The sequence below is a fragment of the Dipodomys merriami genome, unplaced genomic scaffold (assembly GCF_024711535.1).
Source record: "Dipodomys merriami isolate MVZ:Mamm:240054 unplaced genomic scaffold, mDipMer1.0.p SCAF_625, whole genome shotgun sequence".
NCBI classification, from domain to species: Eukaryota; Metazoa; Chordata; class Mammalia; order Rodentia; family Heteromyidae; genus Dipodomys; species Dipodomys merriami.
Window position 1 is genome coordinate 540,803 of NW_027206208.1, and position 13,780 is coordinate 554,582.

Sequence of the window (13,780 nt, forward strand, 5' to 3'; positions counted from 1 at the left end):
AAGTTTGGACATTTTTATTATTATTAGCAACATTCAAATTATTCTTATATCCAAAGTGTAATTCCTTAAATTGAAAAAAAATGCAGTAAGAATATCAATATTAAAGGAATGCAATGAAATCATGAAGTGTCTACAGGGTGTTCAAATTTGAACAGTTCATGAGGAAAAGCCTAACTGCCTGCAAGTACTTTTAGGTAGAATGGGCACATTATTTGTTTCATGCAGATTATAAACACTGGATAATTGTCTCAATTTTTATAAGATTTTAGACCTACTAATCTATTTGGTCTCTAAAGAACATGGAGCAGGGATGACAGAGGAAGATTAAAAAGTAATAGAGGAAAAAAAAAGTAATATACATACACTATATGCCTGCTTGTAATTAACACAATGAAACCCCTTTAAATAATTAATTTATGCTAGCCGGGAGCTGGTGGCTCACGCCTGTAAGTAATCCTAGCTACTCAGGAGGCTGAGATCTGAGAATCACAGTTCAAAGCCAGCCCGGGCAGAAAAGTCCATGAGACTCTTATCTCCAATTAACCACTAGAAAAACAGAAGTGGGCCTGTAGCTCCAGTGTTAGAGTGCTAGCTTTGATCTGAAGAGCTGAGGGATAGTGCTCAGGCACAGAGCTCAAGCCCCACAACCGAACAAAAAAAATTTTTTTTAATTTATACTAATAAAAAACAAAGTATAGTTGGGCACTGGTGGCTCACGCCTATAATCCTAGCTACTCAGGAGGCTGAGATCTAAGGCTCACAGTTCGATGCCAGCCCAGGCAGGAAAGTCCATGTGACTCTTATCTCCAATTTACCCAGAAAAACTGGAAGTGGCACTGTGGCTCAAAGTGATAGAGCACTAGCATTGAGCAAAAGAGCTCAAGGACAGTGCCCAGGCCCTAGCCCCACTACCAGAAACACACACCCACAAATTCTATTCTGGGAACCAATGGCTTGTACCTACAATCCTAGCTAATTGGGAGGCTTGAATTTGGAAGGACTATGGCTTCAGGCTACCTCAGGCAGAAAAGTCCACAACATTCCATGTCAACAGAGGAAAACTGAATGTGGTAGCCTGCATCTGTAAGTCCAGCAGCAAAGAGGAGCCTACAATAGGTAGATAGCAGTCAAGACGTGTGCAAGGACAGGAAGCAAGACCCTATCTCAAAAATAACCAGTGAAAAACAAGGCTACAGGTATGGCTCAGCCCAACAAGCAAGAAGTCTTGAATTCAAACCCCAGTAAACCCAAAAAGTTGAAATTAAATGAAGTATATGGAGCAGCTGTGAACTAACAGTACAGAATACTCATACTAAAGGTTCTTCTCCAAAGCCCAGAACAGATACATATTTGAAAGGCATGTTTAAGAAGGTTCCAGCTATCTACTCCTTTAGATATTCTCAGTTCCAAGATGAAGTTGGACTCTGAGAAGGCTTGGTTCACAAAGTTGAACCTTTGAATGGCCCTTACTGAACTGTACATTGTAAAAGTTTATAAAGAAAGAAAAATCTACACTTTATAGAATACTATTTCCCCATAATATACCACTATAGGAGGTTTGGGCTCAACAGGGCTCCTCAGTTACTGGAATTCCTAGGCTTTGTTTAATAAAGAGCATGTCTATGAACAAAATAAAATTAAATTTTACAAAAAAAGCTTAGAGATTATGTGATAGGCTCCTGACATTATCTTTAATTAATTAAAACCATTACAGTCCACTCTAAAAAAAGTTCAACTTTTCCTAAATTTTATGGAATAAAATGTAAGGTTTTATGTTTGTCTGTTCAATTATACTTACTTAAATTTCTGAAATTCTTTTCAAATACTATTTCATTATCTGAAAATAGGAAAGTAGTAAAGTACAACAAGAAGAGCATTAGCCTTAAATGGAAGATGATTTCTTTCAGACCTTATCTTATAGCAAATGATCTGTGGGATATACTGTAGGACTTTCTGGGACTAAATTTCTTCATCACTTAGACAAAAGGGATCTCTAATTTCTTCATCACTAAGACAAAAGCGGATCTCTAATGCTCAAAAATCTAAGGAAGAAACTATATCTATTCAAGAATTTCTAAACATTTTATGCTTTGAAAGCAGTACTATTGTGAAGTACCAGTACCTTACAGCTGTAATCCCAGTCACTCAGGAAATTGAAATTTGAGGATTACAGTTCAAAGCCTATACCAATAAGAAAGTCCATAAGACTCTTATCTCCAATTACTCAGCAAAAATCTGGAAGTAGAGCTGTGACTCAAGTCTTGAGACACCAGTCTTGAGCAAAAAAGAGACAGCACCCAGACTTTGACTTCAAACCTTAGTACTGGGGGTTAGGGAATTATTGGAAGCAATATTATTTAAAGCAAATGTTATCTTCCATGTGATATTGTTTTAAAACTTCAGCTAGGTTCCAGTGGCTCACGCTTATAAGACTAGCTACTCAGGAGGCTGAGATCTGAGGATGATGGTTCAAAGCCAGCCTGAGCAGGAAAGTCCGTGAGACTCTTTATTTCCAATTAACCACACAAAAAACAGAAGTGGCGCTGGGGGGCTGGGAAGGTGGCTCAGTGATAGAGTGCTTGCCTTGCATGCATGAGGCCCTGGGTTCGATTCCTCAGCACCACATAAGCAGAAAGAAAAAAGCCAGAAGTGGTGCTGTGGCTCAAGTGGTAGAGCGCTAGCCTTGAGCTGAAGAGCTGAGGGACAGCGCCCAGGCCCAGAGTTCAGGCCCCACGACTGGACCCAAAAATAAAAAAAGAAGTGGCGCTGGGGCTCAAAGTAGTAGAGCACTTGTCTTGAGCAAATAGAGCTCAGGGATAGTGCCCCGGCCCTGAGTTCAAGCTCTATGACCACCACCATCAACTACAAAAACAAAAAACTTTGTTTAAAAAAAAGTGAGATCAAATAATAAACCTAAAATAAATGACCAAATTGTGAAAAGAATCTAATTCTCCCAACTGTAGATTCAATTCCTGTTCACTAGCTCTTACAACTTTTCTCTCAAAATAATACTTGAAAATCTCTATGTGAAAGAATTTATTAAATCCACTTACTAGTGAAATGATTTAAATTTAATAGCCAGGATCCCTAAGCCTCCAGATAAAACTGTACTATTGACCTTGAAAGACTCATGAAAATAAAGCAAAGAAAAAATAACAGATTACCTGATATAAAGTACCTATTGTTGACAAAAAGACAAATTAAGCTTCTGCTTCTCATGGATAATTTCAGCTCAAAGTTGAGTGGATATTTATATTAGCAATATAGTTTTCTTTTCATTTTGTTGGTTGTAGGGCTTAAATTCAGGGCCTAGGTGCTGTTCCTGAGCCTATTTATGCTCAAAGCTAGTGCTCTAACACTTGAGTCATAGCTTCACTTGCAGTGTTTGGAGTGGTTAGTTGGACCTAACAGTCTCAAGGGGTCTGACCAAGCTGGCTTCAAACTGCGATCCTCAGATCTCAGCCTCCTGAGTAGCTAGGATTACAGGAGTGAGCTACCAGTGCCTGGCTTGCAATGTAGTTTTCTAATGCTGGTAACTGATCACATAGTTACATGTTAGTGGTTAAGACCACTTGGTAAGAATTCCGTAGAAAAATGTAACAATGGTTCCTTTACAACCAAACATGAATTTATAAATATTTTTTGGCAGTACTAGAAATTAAAATCAGGTTCTTAACTTGCTGGACAGGTGCTCTCTATGACTTGAGTTACTCGGTCAGTGCTTTAAGCTCAGAAGATTAAGAACGTTGATACTATAACTCTTCTACAATATTTATTTGGTTTAAGAATTTAAGAAAGGTATTTTATCATTTCTTAGTCTTTTGGCTAAGATCAAGTATAAGAAAACATTTTCCTACAGAATTAAATGAATTCGAGTCCCCCCCAAAAAATAGAAAGAATCAACAAAACAAAGAGGTGGTTCTTTGAAAAAAATTAACAAAATCAACAGACCCTTAGCAAATCTTATCAGAAAAAGAAGAGAACACACCCAAATAAACAAAATCAGAGAATGGAACATCACCACAGAAACAACCAAGATTCAGAACATTATACGGGAGAATCTGGAAGAAATGGACGATTTCCTAGCAGATAGTGACATGCAGAAACTAAACCAGGATAATTTAATCCAATTTAACAGACCTATATCACGCAATGAAATAGAAACAACAATAAGAGACTTCCTATCCAAGAAAAGCCCAGGACCAGATAGATTAATAGCTGAATTCTACAAGGTCTTCAAAGCAGAACTCACACCAATACTCCTCCAACTCTTCAATGAAAGTGAAAGTGAAAGTTCACTACCAAACTCTATGAATGTAAGAAAGACAGCCTCTTCAGTGAAAGATGCTTGCAAAATTGTTTTAACGCCTGTAGAAAATTAAAGCTAGATCCTTATATATGATCCTGCACCAGAATCAACTCCAAATGGATCAAAGACCTCAAAGTCAAAGCAGACACTCTGAAAACATTACAGGATGGAATAGGAGAAGCTCTAGAGCTCCTTGGCACAGGCCGAAATTTTCCTAATAAAGACCCAGAAACACAACAAATCAAAGAAAGCTTCAATAAATGGGGTTGCATGAAACTGCAGAGCTTCTGCATGGCAAAGGACATAACTAGCAAGATCAATAGAAAGAGAGTAGATCTTCACTAGCCATACAACAGACAAGGGTCTCTTATCAAAAATATATTTAGGGGCTGGTGGCTCACACCTGTAATCCTAGCTACTCAGGAGGCTGAGATCTGAGGATGGCGGTTCAAAGCCAGCCCAGGCAAGAAAGTCTGTGAGACTCTTATCTCCAAGAAACCACTAGAAAAACCAGAAGTGGTGCTGTGGCTCAAGCAGTAGGATGCTCGCCTTGAGCTGAAGAGCGCAGGGTCAGAGCCCAAGACTAGAGTTCAAGCCCCACGACAGACCAATATATTTTATATATATATATATATATATATATATTTAGAACTCAAAAAATTAAATCCCCCAACAACAAATCCTCAAAGAAACAACTGCTCAATTAATAAGTGGGCTAAAGATTTAAAGAGAGACTTCTCTGAAGAGGAAATGCTCAACTTCTCTAGCCATTGAAACATTGAAATTCCACCTCACCCCAGTTAGAATGGCTATAATCAAGAAGTCACATAACAACAGATGCTGGAGGGGCTGTGGCCAAAAGAGAACCCTACTGCCACCTACTTTTAAAGGAAGAAATTCTCCTTCAGCACTGACTTATATGAATTAAACATATATATATATATATATATATATATATATATATATACACACACACACATATATATACACACACACATATATATATCTAAATTATAGAGATATTTATACTTCTATTTTTGTAGCTATAAAGTAAGCACAAATCAAAGATGAATAAAATTACAAAGCTAAAACTGGAGACAGTAGCAAGCTACTAATAGCTCATGCCTATAATCTCAGGAGGATGAGATAAGGATTGCAGTTCAAAGCCAGCCTGCCCAGGAAAGCCCATGAAACTCTTATCTCTAGAAACTATTTTTTTAAAAAGCTAGAAGTGGAGCTGTGGCACAAATGATAGAGCACTAGCCTTGAGCAAAAAAGATCAGGGACAGAGCCCAGGGCCTGAGTTCAAGCCCCAGGACTTGCACACACACAAAAAATTGAGTTACTATTAAATTATGTGATCAATCATGTTTTTGTGAAATTGCCATTACAAGTGAAGGTGACTACTGTATTGCAGGTACTTAAAATATTATTATTATTATTTTGTACTCATACTGGGGCTTAAACACAGGGTCTCGTGCTCTCATTTGGCTTTTTTTGCTCATGGCTGGCACTCTAATACTTGAGCTATAGCTCTACTTCCTATATTTTGCTTTATAAGGATGTTAAAAATCCAACTGATGACCAAAGAGTATTTGGGTTTCTCAGAGACCTTAACTATTTAATAAAAAGTCAGTGCAATAATATACCTACAGGCTTCTTTCACTCTGATCAAAAAAATAATTTCTGTAACCAAAATCTGAAATATATACAAGATAAGGATCCAACTTCGGTAGTTTAGAACTAAAGGATTCATTGTCCAATCAATACCAGGGATTCTGTATACAAGGAAGCTATTATTACTTCAATTGAAGAATTATCAGCCAAAGCTCTTAAAATTCAAGGACTCAGAGATGAGTAGATTTTTGTTCAAGTTAGTGATCTTAAGCACTCTTGGGAGACATCACTGTTTTCGAACTATGCCAATTATATGATTAGGTAAATTATTAGGTAATTAGGTAAAGTGAATTTGATGCATGTCTGACTCTTACTGCCCCCAATTACACTTTTCATCCAAAGAAGCCAGTAAATGCTTTGCTTACTTCACCTATGTCTTCTAAGTTATGACATCTAAATACTAGTTATCTCAGAATTTCAATCCAGTTTTTAAAATTTTACTGACAATAAATTCAACTGTAGTGAAATTCTCTATCACTTCTAGTAGCAAGGTAATGAAATTTTATCCTGATTATTTTATATAATTCCCAGTTCTCCATTTCCCAGGGTGAAGAGACTGAAGTGCTGATATAGAGAGGGGGGACAATAGTTAACATTTATTAAACAATTACTATGTTCAAGGACTACTGTGGCAGATTATTTATAGGTATTAACTATTCTGAAAACAATTTTATGAGATAATCATTTTATAATGCTTATTTTATAGAGGAAGGAAGTGAAGTAAAGAGAGTCAGGGTAACACAGCTAAGAGGCAGCAAAGCTAGGATCAAACATGGCATGCTAACCTCATAGCCTTAACCAGCTTTATTCTACTCCTTACTTAAAGGCACGCATACACACATTAAATATGGAAATGAGTCCTGGAAAACTCAAACAACAAACTATATTTGACAAAACTGTGCAATAAGCACCTCAGCATTGTTTATATACTCCACTTGATGTAGCCTAGGAGAAAAAGTGAAGGAAGAAAAATTGTATTTGTAAGTCCTAGATATTGGCTCTGGCAGAGCCTTCAGTAATGACAAGGTAAAACTTAACATTTATACTTGGGCTAGATCACAGGATTGACAACAACCCAGAGCTGAAGAATTTTTTAATCATGAGAGATAAAATACTACTGCTTATAAAAGTCTAACCTTGTCTTGATTTAGTCTGTTGATTTTATTTTTCCTGTCTCTTATACATCAATACCAATGAAAAAAAGTATTAAAAAATAAATCCCAATCTGTATCTCAAACTTACATGTATGTCTGTAGTTAACACAATAGTTGCTTAGCATCATAGGACATCTATTTTTTTCTTTTTATAGGGTACAAAGGCTTGGACTCAGGGCTTCACACTCTTGCTTGGCTTGCTTGCTCCAAGCTGGTGCTCTGCCACTTGAACTATCTCTTCCATCCTGCTTTTTGATAGTTAATTGGAGTTAAGAGTCTTGAGGACTTCTCTGACCAGACTGGTTTCAAACTTTGACCCTCTGATCTCGGCCTCTGGAGTAACTGGGTTTACAGGTGTGAGCTACCAGTGCCCAGCACAACAGCTCTTCTTTTATAGGGCATAGTTTCAGAGTTGGAGGAGATTTTATAAAGAGTAAATCAATCCATAAATCTCTAGTTATTCCTAAGAATGGCATGTTAGTTATTGGCACCAGTCCATAATGAACCTTACTAGTTGTGGAGAAAGGAAAAACCACCTAAATAAAACCACAGTTTGAGCCAAGCACTGATGGCCCACACCTGTAATCCCAGCTACTCAGAAAGCTGAGATCTGAAGATCGCTGTTCAAAGCCAGCCCAGGTAGGAACATCTGTGAAACTTATCTCCAATTAAACACCAGAAAACCGGAAGTGGCACTGTGGCTCAAGTGGTAGAGCATTCACCTTGAGCTGAAGAGCTCAGGGACAGCGCCCAGGCCCAGGAACGACAAAACACACACACCCGCACGCACACACACACACACACACACACACACACACACACACACAAAGACCACAGTCTACATATCTGTCCCTGTTACCCTTCAGTGTTAATTTCATGAGCCAAATCCAGGCATGAAACTTCATTACATAATTTTTTTAACCTGCTGGTTGATGGGGGAAGAAAAATTAGGAGATATTATTTTCTGTCAACCATTATTCTTGTTAACAAGGAAAAGAAGTACATTATAAATAAATAAAGCTTGCACCATACCAGATAGAAGAATATCTGAGCCCCCCCTAAGGGCTTATATCATCAGATATCCAAAAGAAAGCAATTTTATGTAGGTAGCTACATTAATCAGTCATAATGCAAATAAAGAGAAATTTATTCACCTCTTTAAGAGCAACTAGAAATGTTGATTTTTTGACAATAGAACAACCATTTGTTACACCCTATATACCAGTCAGGATTTTTATATATAAAATAGGATTTCCATAAGAGTTCTGTTGTAAGCTAATTATGTAAGCAAAATTATGTAGAGAATCAAGATCAGAGAAAACTACGGTCTTACTTCAAGATTTGGTTTTCCTTTTCTGATAGTCTTATATGAGTTTTCCTGGCTTGAATATAAACATTTGTCTAATAATGTGCAATGTATTTAATTTACAGTGCATTTAATTCAATGTACGAATAGATAGAAATCCTTTCCTTAAGAAGAGTTACATAGTACTCATTATCTTGCCGATGTAATTGTAACCCCTCTGTACAGTATTTTCACAATTAAAAAAATAAAAAATAAAAATAAAAAAGAGTTACATAGTATTGAATTTTACCTTTTCTCATCTGTCTGCAGCCTATCACCAAGAACTGTTAATTTTACATTTTAAAGCTCTGATGCTTCTCATCACTAGTAAATGAGGCCTACTTTCTCATTTGGATTATGGCAGTAGCCTTCCTACCTTTAGGCTCTTCTATAAATCCCCTCTACCTTTCATTATCATCCATTTGTTTGTGTTTTCCCTGCCCAAATGTCTTGATTGGCTTTCATTAAATCAAAATTATAAGCATGGCAAACATAGGCATGCTTCCAAGATCTGGTCCTTGCTTTTCTTGCTTCTTTTCCTGCCCCTTTCAGTTGGAATCCAACTTAACCAGCAGTTCCCCAGGACTTCATCTACACAAAGTAGTCCACACTTAGCTTCAGTTCACTTTCCATGATTTCATTTACCTGAGATTAGCCACTGAACACTGCTCCATGCCAGATATTGTGTCAGACACATTGTAAATAGATTAAGTCTTGGCCCTTATCCTGAACAAGTTAATAGACTGAGGTTCAGCTACATGGGAAACAAATTACACTATTCCATCTTTAGAATAATCTTTTTAAAGTAAGTTGTAAACATTTTAGTATAAAAGTCAGAGTCATGAACTTCACTTTGCAATGTTGCAAAGACCAAGAGGAAAATATTCAAGAAAGAGAAAATCAATTTTGGAAGGCTACAGATTTTGTCTTTGTAATTCTGGAAGCCTTTAAGGAAAAAAGTAGGGTTTTTTTTTCAATCTATATTCCCAAATAATTTCAAGCTGACAGTAAAATTACAAGGATAGCACCGATGTCATATACATCCTTTATTCGTATTCATATTCATTAGTTTTTAAGTATTTGTCCTCCTTTATCTCTCTTTCTCTCTCCTCACACACATACTTTATTTTCCTCTGCCATATGAAAATAGGCTGAATACATAATCCCACTTCATTTTCAAGTATGGTAGTATGTAATTCTGAAAAACAAATATATTCATTATGGAAACAGAATACAGTTGTCAAACAGGAAATTTGACCTTGAAACTTTAACATTCAAATTCAAATCTGAAAGCAAGATGGTAGGTGAAGAAGTAAGAGCCACTCTCCAGACTACAGAGTCTGGTTTCTAGTGGGAAGACTGGGAAAAAGGCTAGAAACCTGAATACAACCTACCCACTGTTGCTGAAGGAGCAACTTCCATAAAGAACTCCTCTGCTCCTTATAGGCCAAAAAGGAGGAAATACATCAGCCAGGAAACAGCTATGAATAAGATAGTGAGGAAGTGCAAATGTAGAGGAACCAGGAAGCCTTGCAAAGAAGCATCAGAGCCACTGCCATTGCCCTCAGCTGCTACCACCATGGAAGAAGCAAAGCTGATATTCTAAGCTGTGCAGGCATTTTACCATGACCCAGATCCCCGTGGGAAGGAGTGTGCCTTGTGTGGTCTTGAGGAGCTTTGTTTGGCTTTTCTCTCTTGAAATGTGTTGCTAATATAAGTTTTAGCTTCTGCCTCTGCCTCTGAACCTTTTGAACCTTTCAAAATCCATCCTGTATTGCAGTGGGCAATACCTGGCATCTGTGGCTAGAAAGTGCTACAAAATGTGCATGGGAGATTTCTGATCAGTTGGTACGGCATCTCTGCTATTTTATTGCACAGACCAGGGAAATGACGATTCAGACCTCATTTTATGAGTTCCCCACAGACTCTCATATCTCCTTAAGGGATTTATTGCTAACCTGTGTCCTAAAATTTGAAAGACATATCTCCTGTCATTGTAATACAGCTGGCTTTAGGAATGGCAAAACTTATTTTATTTTTTAATATTTTTTATTGTAAAAATACTGTGCAGAGGGGTTACAGTTACATGAGCAAGGTAATGAGTACATTTCCTATCAAGCATTGTTACCTCCTCCTTTATTTTTCCCCTACCATCCCTTCCCTCCCACCTCCACAACTACACTCCCCCCTCCCCACCTAAATTGTAAAGTTGGTTTTTGAACATAGTGTCTTGTACATCTCATTGTTACAATGGGTCAACCTGTATCGCTATTTAAGCATTTTGTTTTTTCCCTTCCCCTCCCAAAGCTAGAGAAATGTATATACAAGATGCAGGGCCCTGACATCAAATACAGTAAAAACAGGGGTTATACCATGGGGGAGTAATATAAAAAGAAACAAAAAAAAATCACATAGTACATTATAAATACGTTAGGAACAATAGCAAGAAAGAAACAACCACTTCTATCCCTATCTTGGGGTTCATTTCACTTAACATCATCTTATCTGGTCATATGTACTTAGCTTTTGACCTCTTCTGCTTGTCCCACACATATACTAGCTATTGCAAATAAGGGAAACCATAGGACCTATGTTTCTTTGGGCCTGGCTTACTTCACTTAATATAATTTTTTCCAAGTCTTTCCATTTCCTAACAAATGGGGTGATATCATTCTTTCTGATGGAGGCATAGAATTCCATTTTCTTGATCCATTCATCTGCTGAGGCGTATCTGGGTTGGTTCCATATCTTAACTATGGTAAATAATGCTGCAATAAACATAGTTGTGCTGGTAGCTTTAGTATGGTCTTGTTTGTGATCATTTGGGTAAATGCCCAAAAGTGGGATTGCTGGATCATAGGGGAGTTCTATGTGTAGTCTTTTGAGGAACCTCCATACTGCTTTCCAAAGTTGGCAAACCTTATTTTAATGATGCCTTCCTGGATGGGATGAATATAAACATTGGAGGAAAAATACAGCAATGATGACGGTTCTTTGCTTTTTTTTTTTTTTTAAAAGATCCTACAGCATTATCTGAAGAACAATTTGGGAATGTCTTATAAACTAGAGCCAACCAGCACACAAAAGTTTTAGAAAGGGCTGGGAAGTTTGCTCACTGGTAGAGTGCTTGCCTTGCATGCATGAGGCCCTGGGTTCGATTCCTCAGCACCACATAAGCAGAAAAAAGCCGGAAGTGGCACTGTGGCTCAAGGTGTAGGGCACTAACCTTGAGCTGAAGAGCTGAGGGACAGCACTTAGGCCCAGAGTTCAAACCAATGACCGGTCCCCTCCCCCCCCCAAAAAAAGTTTTAGAAGATGTAGTCTTCTGCTGTATTACAGCAATATCATCTCTATTGATGGTTTGTGTAAGAAAATAAAGAGCAGATGAGAAAATGCCATTTGGGAAGTTTGTTTGACTTGGGAGATTTGGCTCATAGTAAGTTACTCATCCAGCCTACATGAAGCTGCTTCAGACTGTGTGTGCTTATTTGTTCATGTGGAGACTTAACTTGCCATTAGCCCATGAAACTTTTTCAGGGAGTCCTGACATTGAAGACTGCCCATCATATTGCTGTAGTATATGAAGATTTAGAAAAAGTTCTGAATTACACTGAACTGTGAAATTTCTTGAAATATTTGTTTGTATTTCAGGCCAGAATCCGGGAGACCTACTATGCATTTTATCCTCAAAATGAGGCAGTAGAAATTTCCTTGATACTGACTAGGAGAACAGTAGTATAAAACTCACAATGAATATTCAGAGGCTGCATCATAACTTGTTTGACAGGGGCTGGGAAGATGGCTCAGTGGTAGAGCGCTTGCCTTGCATGCCTGAGGCCCTGGGTTCGATTCCTCAGCACCACATAAGCAAAATGAAAAAAGCCGGAAGTGGCGCTGTGGCTCAAGTGGTAGAGCTCTAGCCTTGAGCTGAAGAGCTGAGGGACAACGTCCAGTCCCAGAGTTCAGGCCCCACAACAGGACCCCCCAAAAAAAACAACAGCAACAAAAAAAAAACATAACTTGTTTGACAATGTTAGTTGGGACCAGACCATAATGGAGTTCTTGAGAAAAGTGATGACTTGGAAGCAATCATATCTGGTGAAGGACTTGATTTTCTTGGTTAAGCCTATGGAATGTTTTGCTCAGTTATATTCTACCATGAAAGAAGGCAACCCATCCTAGGAGGTATTAAAGCAGTTCTCATTATTATGACTGCTGTAGGCAAAGAGTATTGATCTGGAAAATGTCCTATACTTGTGGAGGTCCTAGAAAGGGTTGTCTATCCATACAGCTGTACAGTATACCATCATTGAGTTGGTTGAAGAAATTAGCTAAGTGGTTGACTGAAATCCTCAGTTGCTGTGTTTGGCTGTTTGATGAAAGGCCCATGGAATAAAAGGTCTCTGGCTTCTGCTGCAGCCAAAGCCATTCATAACATTTCCCGAATCTGCTGGGATTGTATACCTCAGCCCTTTAATAGACTTCTGAAGATTGTCTGTTCTCTTGATTCTTTCACGTTTTCTCTAGAAGCTGTTGTGAGTTTGTTGAAAAGGACAGTGCTTATCTTAGCAAGATTATTTTTGGATAAGATTATTAAATGTTCTAGGGAATATCTCAGGTTATAATATTGAAAAATAAGTATCAGATTGATAATTCCATTGGAGAATGCAGTTGTCCTTGTCCTGTCAGTTCACTGTGTAGGCAAAGGATATAGCAGGCTGCAACTACAGTCACACAGATGATTGAATATGTACCACATCATCAGCATTCCTGCTTCATGTATCTGGACACTATCCTTATTGATGAGCATGTCATAAAATATGGCTTTGGGCTAGAACTCTTAGACATGCCCAGGCATTGCTCATCCCCACATTTCAACTCCTGAGCAACAGAGTGACCTCCAGAATCACCTATGCAGCACAGCCCTGTCACTAAGCCAAGTAGTCATCTTGATCCTCAGTAGACTATTGTTTCTACTACCCTGGACTGCCTATCTGCCAACTGTAGTGTCATGAGTTTCCTATGAGACCTCATCTCCTACAAGAGTGGCCAGTGATCATAAAGATTTTGAGTTATAAAAAGTACTGATTGAACAGGTGATAAACCTACTTGAGGTTCTTTCTGCTCTTAGGGGTCTGAGCTGCGATCCTACTTGTCCTTCCCCACACTGCTGGGAATGACAGGTATTGTCCACTGCAACCACACCTATTGTGCTTCTGTGACAGCTGAAATGGAAGATGTATACCACTGCATTCATTGGTTGAGATGGAATCTCACAAACTTTTACGCCTGGGT

The 13,780-nt window shown here is 38.1% G+C and overlaps 1 protein-coding gene and 1 pseudogene across 1 annotated transcript in view; one reads left to right on the top strand and one right to left on the bottom strand.

Moving 5' to 3' along the window:
- LOC138815131 (cyclic AMP-dependent transcription factor ATF-6 alpha-like) overlaps window positions 1-13,780 on the bottom strand; it is a 142,644-nt gene that overhangs the window by 60,080 nt on the left and 68,784 nt on the right. The window lies entirely within an intron of this gene.
- On the top strand, window positions 12,539-13,110 carry LOC138815134 (transportin-3 pseudogene; annotated as a pseudogene).